Genomic DNA, 14,507 nt, shown 5'->3' with positions numbered 1-14,507 from the left:
GGCTAAAAATTTATGGACAACCAGGTTCAACACATGAGCCATACAAGGCACGTGTGTGACATTGCCCAGGCGAAGGGCCGCACCCAGGTTTGCAGCATTGTCGCACACGGCCTTCCCTGGTTTCAGGTCCAGTGGAGACAACCATTCATGAAACTGGGTCTCCAGAGCTGACCACAAGTCCTCAGCTGTATGACTCACATTTCCCAGACATTTCAAAGTAAACACTGATGCCGTTGAGCCCTGCTGCCAGCATAGTAAGGAGGTGTGCAGGATTCCTTCTGCACAGTTGGAAAGCAGGTGGCATTACCAGACAGGCTTTGGGTGCAGGTGGAGGACCGAGAGGAGGTTGAGGAGGCAGAAGCGGTGGAGGAACTTCGAGATAAAGAGGATTGACGCAAAACTCGTGGGGACGGTAAGACTTGGACAGCAGCCCCTTGTCCTGCTGTCACCATAGTTACCCAGTGCCCAGTCAGCGACATGTAACGCCCCTGTCCATGCCTACTCGTCCAAGTGTCTGTGGTGAAATGCACCCTGTCACACACAGAATTTCTCAAAGAAGCGGAGATGTTGTGTGCGACATGCTGGTGGAGCGCAGGCACACCTTTCTTTGAGAAGTAGTGCCGACTGGGCATCTGGTACTGTGGCACTGCGACGGACATAAGGTCTCGAAAATCCACTGTGTCCTCCAGGCGGAAAGGCAGCATTTCTGTAGCCAACAGCTTGCAGATGGTGAAATTCAACATCTTAGCTTTCTCATGGCTAGGAAGAAATGGTCTTTTACTTTTCCACATCTAAGGGACCGAGGGCTGGCTGTTGTGCTTTGACGGGGTTGTGTAGGGTGTCCCCGGCAAACTGCCGGTCTGTGAGGAAGATGCAGGCGGACATGTTAGGTTGCCTTGATCCAAAGGTGGTGCTCTCAATGTCAGAGAGCGCTCAACACCAGCAGGTGTTTCCACTTCCCAATGAACTGACGACCTGCCAATCACACTGGCTGTTGCTGGTAAAGAGGTGGCAGGTCTGCGTCCAAAAACATGTGTGACTGCTGTCCCCCCAGTCACAGAGGATGAAGAGGCCGCAGATGCACAAGATGGGGCAGACGGTGGTTGGCCCAGCCTGCTAGGCCGCATTGTAGCACAGTGAGCTTCCCACTGCAACTTATGCTTCATATCCATGTGACGGTACATGCATGAAGTACTCAAACTATGGATTTTTTTGCCTCTACTTAGCTTTTGGTGACAAATATTACAGATAACACGAGTTGGGTCATCCTTATCGATCTGAATAAATGCCCAGGCTATGCAAGGCTTAGAGCCCATGCGACCTGAATAGCCACTACGACTTGTGGTCAGAGGCAGAGTTGTGGTTGAGGATGCAGTTGTTGACGTGCTTCCAGTACTCCGTCTCTGTCCAGGAAGGCGCAACCTAACCTCGTCGTCAATAGCATCTGTGACGCCCCGCTGCGCTTGGTATCACAGATCCTAGAAGAGTGTATTGATGAAATCCTCCACAAGAGGCCCCCATATGCATTCACACATCTCTACCTTACACCTCAGACCAGCAGAGGGAGCCCGTTAGGGATATAAATAGTGAAGGTGGAGCTAGGCAGTTCAGTTCCTCTGAAGAGTTCCTGCAGTAGAGAAGCCTAAGAGAGGTCAGTCTTCAGTGGAGCTCAGACAAGTGTAGAGAACTCAATTAATAGTTCAGCAGTGGAGCACAAGGCTCCTGCTAGTTAGATTCAGGGAGCCCAGATAGAGCTTAAGGTGTGCCAGCGCCATAAGATCGGTGAAGCGCGGCAAGCTGCCGTTAGTGTGTATAGCCTAGTGAGGGCCCGAGTAGGCCGAAGGCGAGTGGCGAGTTATTACATAAGGGGCAGAGGAGCTTAACCAGCTCACCCCGAAGCATTTACCGGACACCGGATCCGAGCTTACTGGGATCTCTATGACCCAGTAAGGCATAACCGGAATCTCTGGAGAACTACAAGTCCCAGGATCGCTAAGGTGCTGATACGTAACAGAGCCAGGAGACGCTTAGGCCCCGCATACTGGGAGCGTGAACTCCAAGAGAAGGCCCTACCACAAGGTCTGCCAGCGCAGGACAGAGACAAAGTTAGGCCTAGCTCCAGGCAGGTCAGAAACTTACTACGCAGAGGCAAGAAACAGGAGGCCCTACACCCGCTCTTTGGGGAGGATCCTGATATGCACCCTTCACCCTACAGTGCTCCGGGATGTGCCTGAATTTCCTCCAGTAAAAGGCACTGAAGTGACTACCGTGTCCGTTCCCGTTCTTGCTCTGACCCAGCTGGGTCTCGCCTGTCCTGCATTCCCCCAGCATACGCTGCCCTGAGACCTAGCTCCACCTGTAGGGAGCTATACCATCGAGCTGCCTTATCACAGGCCTCAGTGGACTGCTGCAGCACTGGTGCTTCTCTCCAGATACCACAGGTGGCGTCACGAACTCTTATAAAATTAACAATTATCCCCCCTTTTAAAGAGTGACCCCAGGGTACGGGCCAGGGAGCCGACCACGGCGACATCCCCAAGGTCAGGAAAAGGCCCAGGTGACCTCATCGACTTGCTGACTGTGGGTTGACAGTAAGTGGGATCTCCAACCTTGTCATCATCACCCTGTGTGTTATCACACCCGTCGTCCTCAAACCAACCTCTTCCTGCCCTGACCGAAAAGTCAAGTTGTCGCTCCAATCAGGTATTTGAGTCTCATCATCTTCTTCATCATTGTCTCCACCAACAGGAGTTACAGTTTGGGAACGAGGGTCTACATTATGCTCAGAACCTTCTTCATCTGGTCCTGGATCCGACTTATAAAGATTCTGGGCATCAGTGCAGATCATTTCCTCATCTGGATTAACAGAAGCTCTGGAGCAGACCTCCATTTCCCAGGCTATAGTATGAGTAAATAGCTCTGCAGACTCAACCATCTGTGTTACCCCATACTCAGACGGGCAGCTGTAGACTTGGGAGCTGTGAGGAAGCAAGTGTGATTGGGGTGACACCTCTGAGGACTTCAGTATTTGTGATGTTGAAATTGAGGTGGAGGAGAGCCCACTTGAAGGAGCACTTGATATCCGCTGAAGCACCTGCTGTTTTTGTGCCTCATCTGGAATTTGTAGCGATGGGCGTGTCCGTAACAAAAGGATCGTATCACATTGTCCACGAAAAGAAGTCGACATATTAGTTTGGCTGGAAGATGGTCTTTCTTCTGCTGATGTTACTCCCCCCCCACCGTGGGGGGGCTCCACCCACCAGCGGACAGGCACCAATATTGGGAGAGGGGTGCTGGCCGTCAGGGTCCACCGTGGCTCTGGCGCAAACCCGGCGACACGGAGGTGGCACGGGCAGGAACAGACTGGCCGTGTCGGCTTCTCACTTTTTGGATTTTAGAAGGGCATGACATGCCTATATCTGTGTCTCTCCCTCCTTTTACTCCTCCACCTCTTTTCTTTTCACATGACTATATGTACTTGTCACTTTTCCATGTGTTAGTTATGTCTTCTGAGCAGTTTATCAGCTTTTGGACACATTTGAAGGTGTTTGCTATGTGTTTCTATGTGTTTTTGTTTGCCTGCCATTGGTTTTAACGGTGTTCGAAGGTGTTCGACGAACAGTTCGACGAACAGTTCGGCGAACACAAGGGTGTTCGACGAACCGAACCGAACTCGAACACTATGGGGGTGGCTCAACACTAGTTGCCACCTGCAAGAGAGGCTAAGGAATTCACAAAGGTTATGATAAAGGAATTAGCTCAGATTCATTCCTACAGCTGGATAGCATCTTTACCCATTTGTTCTCCAAGAACAAAACTGTCAAGCAATCTGCAGCAAGCAACTGAAAGATTTTCATCTAAAACAACTCCCAGAGACGAAACCAAAGGTGGAAAAACATTTTATAAATTTCATGAAGAATATCTTTGACAGAGAGGGTGTTCGACGAACTGAACCGAACTCGAACACTACGGGGGTGGCTCAACACTAATTATTACCTTCTACAGTACATTTTTTGTCTACATAGGCTTTTAGTTTTTATATAGATACATCAAGGGGTCAACAGCATTTTATTTATTATAATGAAGAGGTTGTCCTCTATTGGATAGCCCCTTCTTAAATGCTCGAAATAAAATAAATAAAATAATAAAATTTAAAAAATATATACTCAGATCCCAGACAGGTGCTGTTCCAGCAATGTGTCTCTTGATGGTCATTTGACAATGCTTATGTCACGTGAGAGCTGCAGCCTATCAGTAGCTTTTGATGGGCTGCCGGTTTTACAGTTTTCTCAGCTCTGTCTGACTGAAGTCTGAAGTCTGCAGCCAATCAGTGGACGCTAATAGGCTGCAGCTGTCATGAGACACAATATTGTCAAACGGCTGCCTGGAGACACAGAACCGACAATGCTGCAATGTTGCCGGTTCAGAAGCTGAGTATATGTTTTTATACTTTTATGTGTGAAACATCAGCTTTAACACTAGAACTACTGATGGAGTCATTTTGACTCCTTTCGTTTTTTATTTCTCTTCTGTGACTACATTTTTCAGAATTCCGGCTTGAAACTCGGTGACTTTTCCTCAAATATGATGTGAAAAAAGATTTTGTGAGAATAAATAATTTTGGTGAAAAATTTGCGCGTTTTTTTCAAAATTTACCAAGAACTACTGAAGGGAGTCATTTTGACTCCCTACTATATTTTGAGGTCCTTTTGTCACTAAATGTTGCTATAAAGTTTTGTGCATAATTTTTTCACTCTGTCTTATTTACCCTGATGTTCATATAGATGTAGTTCAATTTACATGTCAACTTTTCACATTTTCCTTGTGTTTTACCTGCTTGTATTACTGTGTAATGCTGAACAAACTCTATCTGATGAGGAGCTAGATGCATTCATTGCGATATTCTATGCTCGTGGAATATCTGGCACGAACCGTCACTCGATTAGCAGTATTTGGTGTAATGACTGGGGAATACCGTTTTGCAAAGCGACAATGTCTAGGGACCGCTTTGTTGAAATTATGAGGTTTCTCAGATTTGATGAGAAATCTACTCGATCGGAGAGACTGCAAACGGACAAGTTTGCTCTATTTTCTACTGTGTGGGACAGGTTTATTGAAAATTGTATTGCGTGTTACAAACCTGGCCCATACATAATGGTGGATGAGCAACTTTTCCCAAGCAAAACTAGGTGTCCATTCACGCAGTACATGCCTTCCAAACCAGATAAATATGGCCACAAATATTGGCTAGCTGTTGATAAGAGGAGCAAATATCTGGCAAATGGCTTCCCTTATCTAGGCAAAGATGACACACGCCGTGCTGAGGACCGTTTAGCTGACCATGTGGTACTGAAGTTATTGGACCCGTTTTTGAAAAAAGGTCGCAATGTTACAACCGATAATTATTTTACTTCAGTAAAATTAGCTAAACAGCTAAAAAGCAAAGGAACAACCATCGTGGGAACACTGAACAAGATAAGGCGAGAAGTGCCTAAAGAAATAAAATCCATGAAAGAGGAATTGTACAACACTAAAGTGTTTAGAAATGAAGACAATTTTACACTTACAGTATATCAAGGAAAGCCCAACAAAAATGTTGTCATTTTGAGTTCCGTCCATCCAGATGTTGTTGTTGCGTCTGATTCCGCTAAAAAAACTCCAGAAATGGTAAAGTTTTACAATGAAACAAAATATGGAGTAGATGTAGTGGATCAGATGGCACGAAAATATACCACACGAACATGCACAAGGAGATGGCCTGTTCATGCATTTGAAAATGCCTTAGACTTTGCGGGTATAAATGCATGGATAATATTCAAGGAGATTACCCACCAAAAAATGTCACGCAAGGCATTTTTGCAAACGCTTGTGAGAGAGTTGAGTGGTCCTTATGTCACAGATAGGGAAAAGGGTTCCACGTCCCAAGTTTCTACATGCTCAGAAGTGATGGTTCAAACAAAATTTTGCCAGATCAAAGAAAAGTGCAAGAAAAATAGATCTGTCGGAAATTGTAAGACTTGTGGTAAGTCTTTGTGTGGGCAATGTACTGCCATAAATCAAAGGCAATGCCTAAAATGCGAAACACCAAATGTTTAGAAGGTGAATTCTGCGCCATATTTTCATTTTTATGCTCCTCCACCTACATTTTCTCTGCTTTTTGTTCTTCAGTTGTTGTTTATATGTGTGCACTTGAATAAAAAAAATGTTTGAAAAACGTCTATTATAATTATTGTTATTTTCTGTAGAAAAATAAGAAAAGCAGAAAAAAAACAATCAAAAGCATTACTGTTGGATCTCACAATAATAATACATTACAAAAAATATAATTATTAATAAATAACCACAAATGAAACTCTAAAAATAAACGAAAACAAGCAAGGAGTCAAAATGACTCCTTTCAGTAGTTCTAGGCGGGGTCACGAGTCCAGTAGTCCTAGTGTTAAACAAGGGGTTATGCATTTGAAGACAACAACTTTATATGAAATTGTCAAAATTTAGCTACATTTTTTCAGAAACAGTTTCACTATTGGTATATGGCCATATACAGTATCACAACTATTCTACTTTTTTTATAGGGTATACCATCAAGACTATATCTATCTTACAGATAAGAACACAATGATTGTGAAAGAGATCAGTCATGTTTATTTTCAAATATAATTCTACAGTATATGTGATAACCATCCAAAAGGTGGGGGACGGTTCTATATTTGGTGCCACCTTCACAATCACATGAATTGAGCTCTGAAAATCCCATCGGAAAAGAGTGGAGGACTTGCATGGGCCTCATTGCTACTTTCATTTTTTTCGGGGACTGCCAGATATAGTTGAGTTCAGTGCACTTTTTCTTCCAGTAGTCCCATGGGGATTCTGCTGTAATTCTTACTCAATTTTTGCACTAAGTATCTTCATTTTTTAACATATTTTCAATACCAGTAATGCAGTTCCAATTTCATATATTCAATGTTTGCATATTATAGCATTTAAAAGTGCAGCTGTATTCTTTAGGTTTGACTGGACTCCAGAGGTGTCAGGTAAGATACACAATGAGAAGAAAATAATAGAATTAAAAATTCCTGCATTCTTTTTAATAAGAGGTAAATTGCAAAGTCGATTGTTTCTACAAGACCTTTATAATTTTATAATTTACGATGAAAACAAAACTCTTTAAGAAGGATGTACGTGAGATGAACGGGCAGATTGAAAAGAATAAAAATAAAGACCTCCAACTATTTTAACAAGAAGACTAAGTGTCAGTAGTATTCCTATTAAAAATGACAACACATAAAACACAGTGTGCAATTTCAAAAAACACCATAATAAAAGTCAATTTTATTAATCATAGATAATAGATAACTTATACCATCAATCTTCAGCTTTTTTAAGATTTATCAAATGTTATTATGACTTACAGTATATCATTTTGTTAATTTGTCACTGAATGTTGTCTCACTTAGGCAATGTTCACACTGATTTGTGTTTCTGAGATTTGGGGCAGAGGCTCTCCAAAATCCTCCTCAAAAACTCAAAACTCCACAAAAACGCAGTTTCCACTCCAAAATTTCAGCAAAGTAACTCAGTATGAACAGACCTTTAATGATATATGCACACAGAGTTTTTGATGAGGTGTTGGACTGGGCCCACTTGAAAAAAAAGTTCCCAAAAAATCACTTACAAATTGCTTGCAAGACGATTTGTATTTTCTATTGGAAAACCACAGTACTGTTCAAATGTTCAGTCACTTGAGCATCTTTTTCTCATTCAAGTTTTGAAAAACATCTGGTGTAAATGAAAGGACAATGCATCACCTCTTTAAAGCAGCTCATAAATGAATCTTCTCCAAACGAGGCACCATCTAAATGAAAGGCCACAAAAAATGCTACAAGAAAAAACTCTTCCAAAACACCAAAATTATTTTCAAAATTGCTTTGGATAATGAAACATTTATTAAAAAGTTGCCCAAAAAAGGAGAATTTCCTAAAGAAAATTACAATATGAAATTTGTTTTTTGAACACCTCAAAAGATCTCCATGTGCAGAGTCCAAGGGCACGTGAAGTTTTTTGAAGTAGCTCTTGATGCAATAAATGCTTCAGGAAACTTTCCTTTTTTGATGAAGTTTCTGAAAAAGTTTTTGTGAAGAGTTTCCTGAAGAGGATTTAAAGAGATTTTGGTGATGTGCACATGGCATCTTTTAGACACTAGCGCACTCACCAAGTTTTCCCAGGCGAAGCAGCTTCAGGAAAACGCCATTGGTGCTTTTCCTGAACTGGCTTTAATACCAACTTTGTATCACTCTTACGGCAGCTCCTCCACCACCATCTTTTACTCCACACTTGAAAGTATGGAGAACCGGTGGCTTCCTAATGGAAGCTGCCTGAAGAATGAACATGTTACTTCTTTTGAACCCTTCAGGGTTTTCAATTCCTGAAGTGATTAAAAGACATCAAATAAGATGGAACATGTGCACAGCAATGTTGTTTTAAAATTGCTTTGCATTATGTTTATTTTATGAGGTGCTTTATAATGCTTTTTCAGGTGGATTCCAGGCAGGATCTACCTAAAGAAGATGCCATTTGTACATACACTAAGAAGAATTTTGGAATTGTTTTATTCCTAATGTGACTTTGAAGCCTTTTAATTGAATGTGCCTAAATTGGGGGGGATTTAATCAAGAGCCACTTCAAAGAAATTATGTGCACTGTTCTTTTTTCCCACCAGACATTTTTTGAAACCTGAATTGGAAACAATATGCCCAAAAGACAGAACATATGAACAGCAAAATGGTTTTACAATAGCAAAAAAATAGACAGAGTCTTTCAAACACTTAAGATCAGTTTTCACAGGTGTTTTTTGAAGTGGAACATCAGGAAAAAGGCTATGTATGCACATAGCTTATGTGGAATGGGTTATGGCAAACAGGCTATCTCAGCATGTATCACAACTGTCTAACAGCCGTGACACTTGTAGGTGCGGCGACAATGAATGAAGCTCCGAGCACGCCAAAATATTTGGTGAGCACCCGAGCATGCTCACTGAAAGGGTTAATGAGGCATACTCGATCAACACTACTAAAGAACAAATCAAATATTTTGACACACTTGTTAACGTAATGATTGTTTATATTCATATTTGAATTTGCACATCGTAAATTCAAACTGAAAGCAGCTGAACCACGAAGGAACACATAGAAACACGGAGTAAAGGAACATGTGTAACACAAACAAAAATATGTAATAATCCTTAGGCTCATTCTGTGCCTGCTGTCAGTCAGTGATGGGGGCGCGGTTATAGCCATTGCTTTCTATACACAGAGCAGTGACTGAACCCACACCAGCGCTACCGCCATGACTGAATACCAAACTGCTATGCGTTTGTGAGATTCTATAAAGGTAAGCAGATAGTTTCTAAATGTGTGATCGTGGTATGGTGGTATGATGGTGTTGAGATGTTTTGATGATTACACTGTTAATGACTTAGTGCAAATTCAAGGCACACTTACTCAGTATTGCTACACAACAATCTGCAATGAAATGCCATCTCATCTGGTTAAAACTTAGTGTGATCATCATTTTTGTTGTGACAGGACAATGACCACAAACCCAACTCCAAGCTATATAAAGGCTATGCGACCAAGAAGGAGAGGAACTGAGTGCTTTATCCGATGATAAGGCTTCCAGAATGAGCTAATTCAACCCAATTTAGATAGTTTGGCATAAGTTAAACTACTTTGCGAAGATAAAGAAGCGTCCAAATTGCTCAGTACTAGTGTTGAGCGAGCACTAAAATGTTCGGGTCGAAGCTCGGGCCGAGGTCACCGTGACACTCGGGTGCTCGACCCGAGCAACGAGCCCAATGATAGTCTATGGGAGACCCGAGCATTATTGCGGAGGCACACCCGGCAGTCTGTAGAAATGTGCCCAAAACGATAGTGACAGTGCTCAAAAGACATGGGGACAGCATGGGCATCGCCCCAGGAAGCATTTCAGACCCCAAGGTCACTGCTGTCAACAACGTGGTCAGAGGTATTAAGCCACTTTTATGGGCTCACAATAAAACGTTCAAAAACTAAACTGAAACGGTTTTCCTGTGAAATATGTTAAGGAACTTCCTTTCCAGGTTAAAGACTTGTGTATAAGGTAAAATAAATAACAAAAAACAAAAATACTCCTCCACACCTTGGGCTATGTTCATAAGTAGCATTTTTTTATGCGTTTTTGCACTTTTGTATTGCTTTCAACCGTGACAAATGCATTCACCGGGAAATGTAATTTTAACATTTTACAATCTTATCTCGCCATGTGCAGTGACACATGCATACAGTGCTGAAAAGACATGGGAACAGCATGGAGAAGACCCCTGGAAGCATCTCTGACACCCAGGTCACTGCCTAAAAGTGTGCCCATCAGAAGTGATCCTTGCCGCATCCGAAGATGCAGACTTGCAACTTTCCCCGTGCAAGTCCTTGTCCCAGGGCAGTGTTCAATTGTACCTCCCCCATTCCTTGCAAAGCAAGCACATGTATGCAGCCTGCCACCCACCCACCCCCAGGCTGCAATACCATACTGATAGCTTGCACTTGAAATGGGGCCTTTTAGTTTGGAAGAGGCCGAAGCTGGCCACTACCTCATGGCTGCTTTGGCAACGAGGAATCCATACTCAGTCCCGGCGGCCGGAAGTCCATGCTCGGTCCGCAGCTGCCCCGCGGCCGGGTGTCCACACACAGTCCCCAGCCACCTGGGGGGGGCCGGGTGTCCATAAACGGTCCCCAGGTGCCACTATTTCTCCTTGGAAGTTCCCCTCACACTTTTCTCAGCCCGGCCTGCTTTAGGGCAGTATTGGATGAGCCCACCAGAGAACCAGACTCCTCCGGAGGGACCTGGCTTCTCCATCAGGGGAGTTGAGAGTGCCAAGGTGAGGAGCATGATGATGATGATAGAAGTTAGCATCTGCTTTGTTTTCTTGGAATGCAAGCGTAAGTGTGCAACCTGCCATCCATCCACCCCCAGGCTGCAATACCATACTGCTAGCTTGCACTTGAAATGGGGCCTTTTAGTTTGGAGGAGGCCGAAACTGGCCACTACCTCATGGCTGCTTTGGCTGCGAGGTATCCATACTCAGTCCCCTGCCGCCCGGCGGCCGGGTGTCCACGCTCGGTCCCCAGCCGCCAGGGGGCAGCCGGGTGTCCATACTCAGTCCCCAGCCGCCCCACGGCCGGGTGTCCACAGACGGTCCCCAGTCGCCTGGGAGCAGCCGGGTGTACATAAACAGTCCCCAGCCCCCCCTATTTCTCCTTGGAAGTTCCCCCCACAATTTTCTAAGCCAGGCCTGCTTTAGGGTAGTATTGGACGAGCCCACCAGAGAACCACACTCCTCCGGTAGGCTCTTGCTTCTCCATCAGGGGAGTTGAGAGTGCCAAGGTGAGGAGCATTATGATGATGATAGAAGTTAGCGTCTGCTTTGTTTTCTTGGAATGCAAGCGCATGTATGTAGTAGGGGCTAGGCCTGAGGTGGTCAGCGTTTTGGTGCATATGCTACCTCCGAGGACTGCTGGATGTTTTCCTGCTACTATCCCAGTTCTATGACTCCCGTTAAAACAAAGCTTCAGGTGATAAATGATGAATGAGGTGGTGGCAAAGGAGAAAGAGCAGAAGGAACAGGGACCATTCACAACAATATCAGGCCAGTCAACCACACATGTCTTGTTTCTGTACCAAAAGGAGCGGTACGGTTACACAGTTATAGGGCATGCAGTGAGTGCAATGCCTATCAAAAATTTCAAGGCACTCCAATGCCCCTTGGAAGTGACATGGAGGTCAGAGGGCCTTAACTAAACCATTTTTTCCATTTATAGCAACTGGGTCTCTTGTGCACTGTTGGCCTAAGCAGTGAATGGAAGGCTTTCCAAAAATTATGAGGAACTGTAATGCCACTTGAAACAGATGTGGATTACAGCATACTTAAAACCTTCTACCCATTATTGGGGAGTGGGTCTCCCTTAGTGTTCGCCTATGCATTGAAAAGCAAAAGCTGACTAAAATTAGGAGGAAATGCAGTGCCCTTTGGAAGAATGGTGGCGGTCACAGTGGAATAATAAGACAATATCAATGCCCCTTGGAAAAGTGGTGGACGTCGCAGTAGCTTAATAAGACAGTTTTAATGCCCCTCGGAAGAATGGTGGAGGTCGCAGTGGAGTAAAAAGACAATATTAATGCCCCTTGAAAAAGTGATGGAGGTCGCAGTAGCTTAACAAGATGGTTTTAATGCCCCTTGGAAGAATGGTGGAGGTCGCAGTAGTTTAACAAGATGGTTTTAATGCCCCTTGGCAAAGTGGTGGAGGTCGCAGTAGCTTAACAAAACGGTTTTAATGCCCCTTGGAAGAATGGTGGAGGTCGCAGTAGCTTAACAAGATGGTTTTAATGTCCCTGAGAAAAGTGGTGGAGGTTGCAGTAGCTTAACAAGACGGTTTTAATGCCCCTGGGAAATGTGGTGGAGGTCGCAGTAGCTTAAAAAGACGGTTTTAAGCCCCTTGTAAAAGTGGTGGAGGTCGCAGAAGCTTAACAAGACAGTTTTAATGCCCCTTGGAAGAATGGTGGAGGTCGCAGTAGCTTAACAAGACGGTTTTAATGCCCCTTGGAAAAGTGGTGGAGGTCGCAGTGGAATAAAAAGACAATATCAATGCCCCTTGAAAAAGTGGTGGAGGTCGCAGTAGCTTAACAAGATGGTTTTAATGCCACTTGGAAGAATGGTGGAGGTCGCAGTAGCTTAACAAGACAATTTTAATGCCCATGGGAAAAGTGGTGGAGGTCGCAGTAGCTTAGCAAGACGGTTTTAATGCCCCTTGGAAGAATGATGGAGGTCGCAGTAGCTTATCAAGATGGTTTTAATGCCCCTGGGAAAAGAGGTGGAGGTCGCAGTAGTTTATCAAGACGGTTTTAATGCCCCTTGGAAGAATGGTGAAGGCCGTAGTGGAATAAAAAGACAATATTATTGCCCCTTGAAAAAGTGGTGGAGGTCACAGTAGCTTAACAAGACGGTTTTAATGCCCCTTGGAAGAATGGTGGAGGTTGCAGTAGTTTAACGAAACAGTTTTAATGCCCCTTGGAAGAAGGGTGGATGTCGCAGTAGCTTAACAAGAAGGTTTTAATGCCCCTTGGAAGAATGGTGGAGGTCGCAGTGGAATTAAAAGACAATATCAATGCCCCATGAAAAAGTGGTGTAGGTCGCAGTAGCTTAACAAGTTGGTTTTAATGCCCCTTGGAAGAGACATTGAGGACGCAGTGGAATAAAAAGACGGTTTTAATGCCCCTTGGAAGAGACGTGGAGGTCGCAGTGGAATAAAAAGACAATATCAATGCCCTTGGGAAAAGTGGTGGGAGTTGCAATAGCTTAACAAGACCGATTTCATGCCCCTTACAAGAGCCATGCAGTACAGCATATTAAAAACATTATTCCCAATATTGGGGAGTGGGTCTCCCATAGTCTTTGCCTATGCCTTCCTAGCAAAAGCTGACAAAAATTTGGACGGAGGAACTTGCAATGCTGGCAACACGGATCACGGTCACCCTGGTGGTATGGTGGTGGTGGAGGCTGAGGATAAGGAGAAGAGCAAAATACAGCCGAAATGAGGAAGCGTATACCCATGTGTGGGTGTGAAGCGGTGCATGGGAAATCACCTCCCGAAATTACACTGTGGATTTGACTCTATGTTTCTCTGCTGTCATTTGGTGGTGATGAGAAGTCTGGCCCAATCCAGCCCTTCTTCATTTTGATAAGGGTCAGCTTGTCAGCATTGTCAGTTGACAGGCGAGTGCGCTTATCAGTTATAATTCCCCCAGCGGCACTAAAAACACGCTCCGATAACACACTAGCAGCAGTGCAGGCCAGGACCTCCAAGGCGTACAGATCAAGTTCATTCCAAGTGTCCAGCTTGGATACCCAATAATTAAAAGGCGCACAGAGGAATCACGGAGGATGCTGGTACGGTCAGCAAGGTACTCACTCACCATCTTTTGAAACTTTCCACTCCTTGTGAGAGTACCCCGCGCCTCTGGGCCTGTAAGCTGGGCGGGTCTCAGAAAACTGTCCCAGAATGTTGACAGTGTTAACCTGCCTCTGCTGGATTTGAGCTGCGTCTCTCTCGCATGAACACCTTGGTTGGTCAAAGAACTGTGACCTCTGCCGCTAGAGTGTTCAGATGGGAATTTTCCTTAACAGTTCTGCAGCAAGGGCCTTCTGGTACTGCCACATTTTTGTAGACCTCTCCACCTCAGGAATAAGAGAGTGAAAGTTCTCCTTGTAGCGGGGGTCAAAAAGTGTCACCAACCAGTAATGACTGTCATCCAACATTTTGACAAAGCGAGGGTCACGGTTAAGGCAGCGTAACATAAAGTCAGCCATGCGTGCCTGACTGGTAACGGGCAAGACTTCCGTGTCCTCATCAAGATGACGACTAACCATGCTCTACTCCTCCTCCTCCTTCCCCCCCCCCTGTCCTCAGGCCACCCAC

This window comes from Phyllobates terribilis, unplaced genomic scaffold (genome assembly GCF_046119375.1).
Source record: "Phyllobates terribilis strain yellow unplaced genomic scaffold, ASM4611937v1 Scaffold_7__3_contigs__length_470593459, whole genome shotgun sequence".
Classification (NCBI taxonomy): Eukaryota; Metazoa; Chordata; class Amphibia; order Anura; family Dendrobatidae; genus Phyllobates; species Phyllobates terribilis.
Note: the sequence above shows the minus strand (reverse complement) of the source record.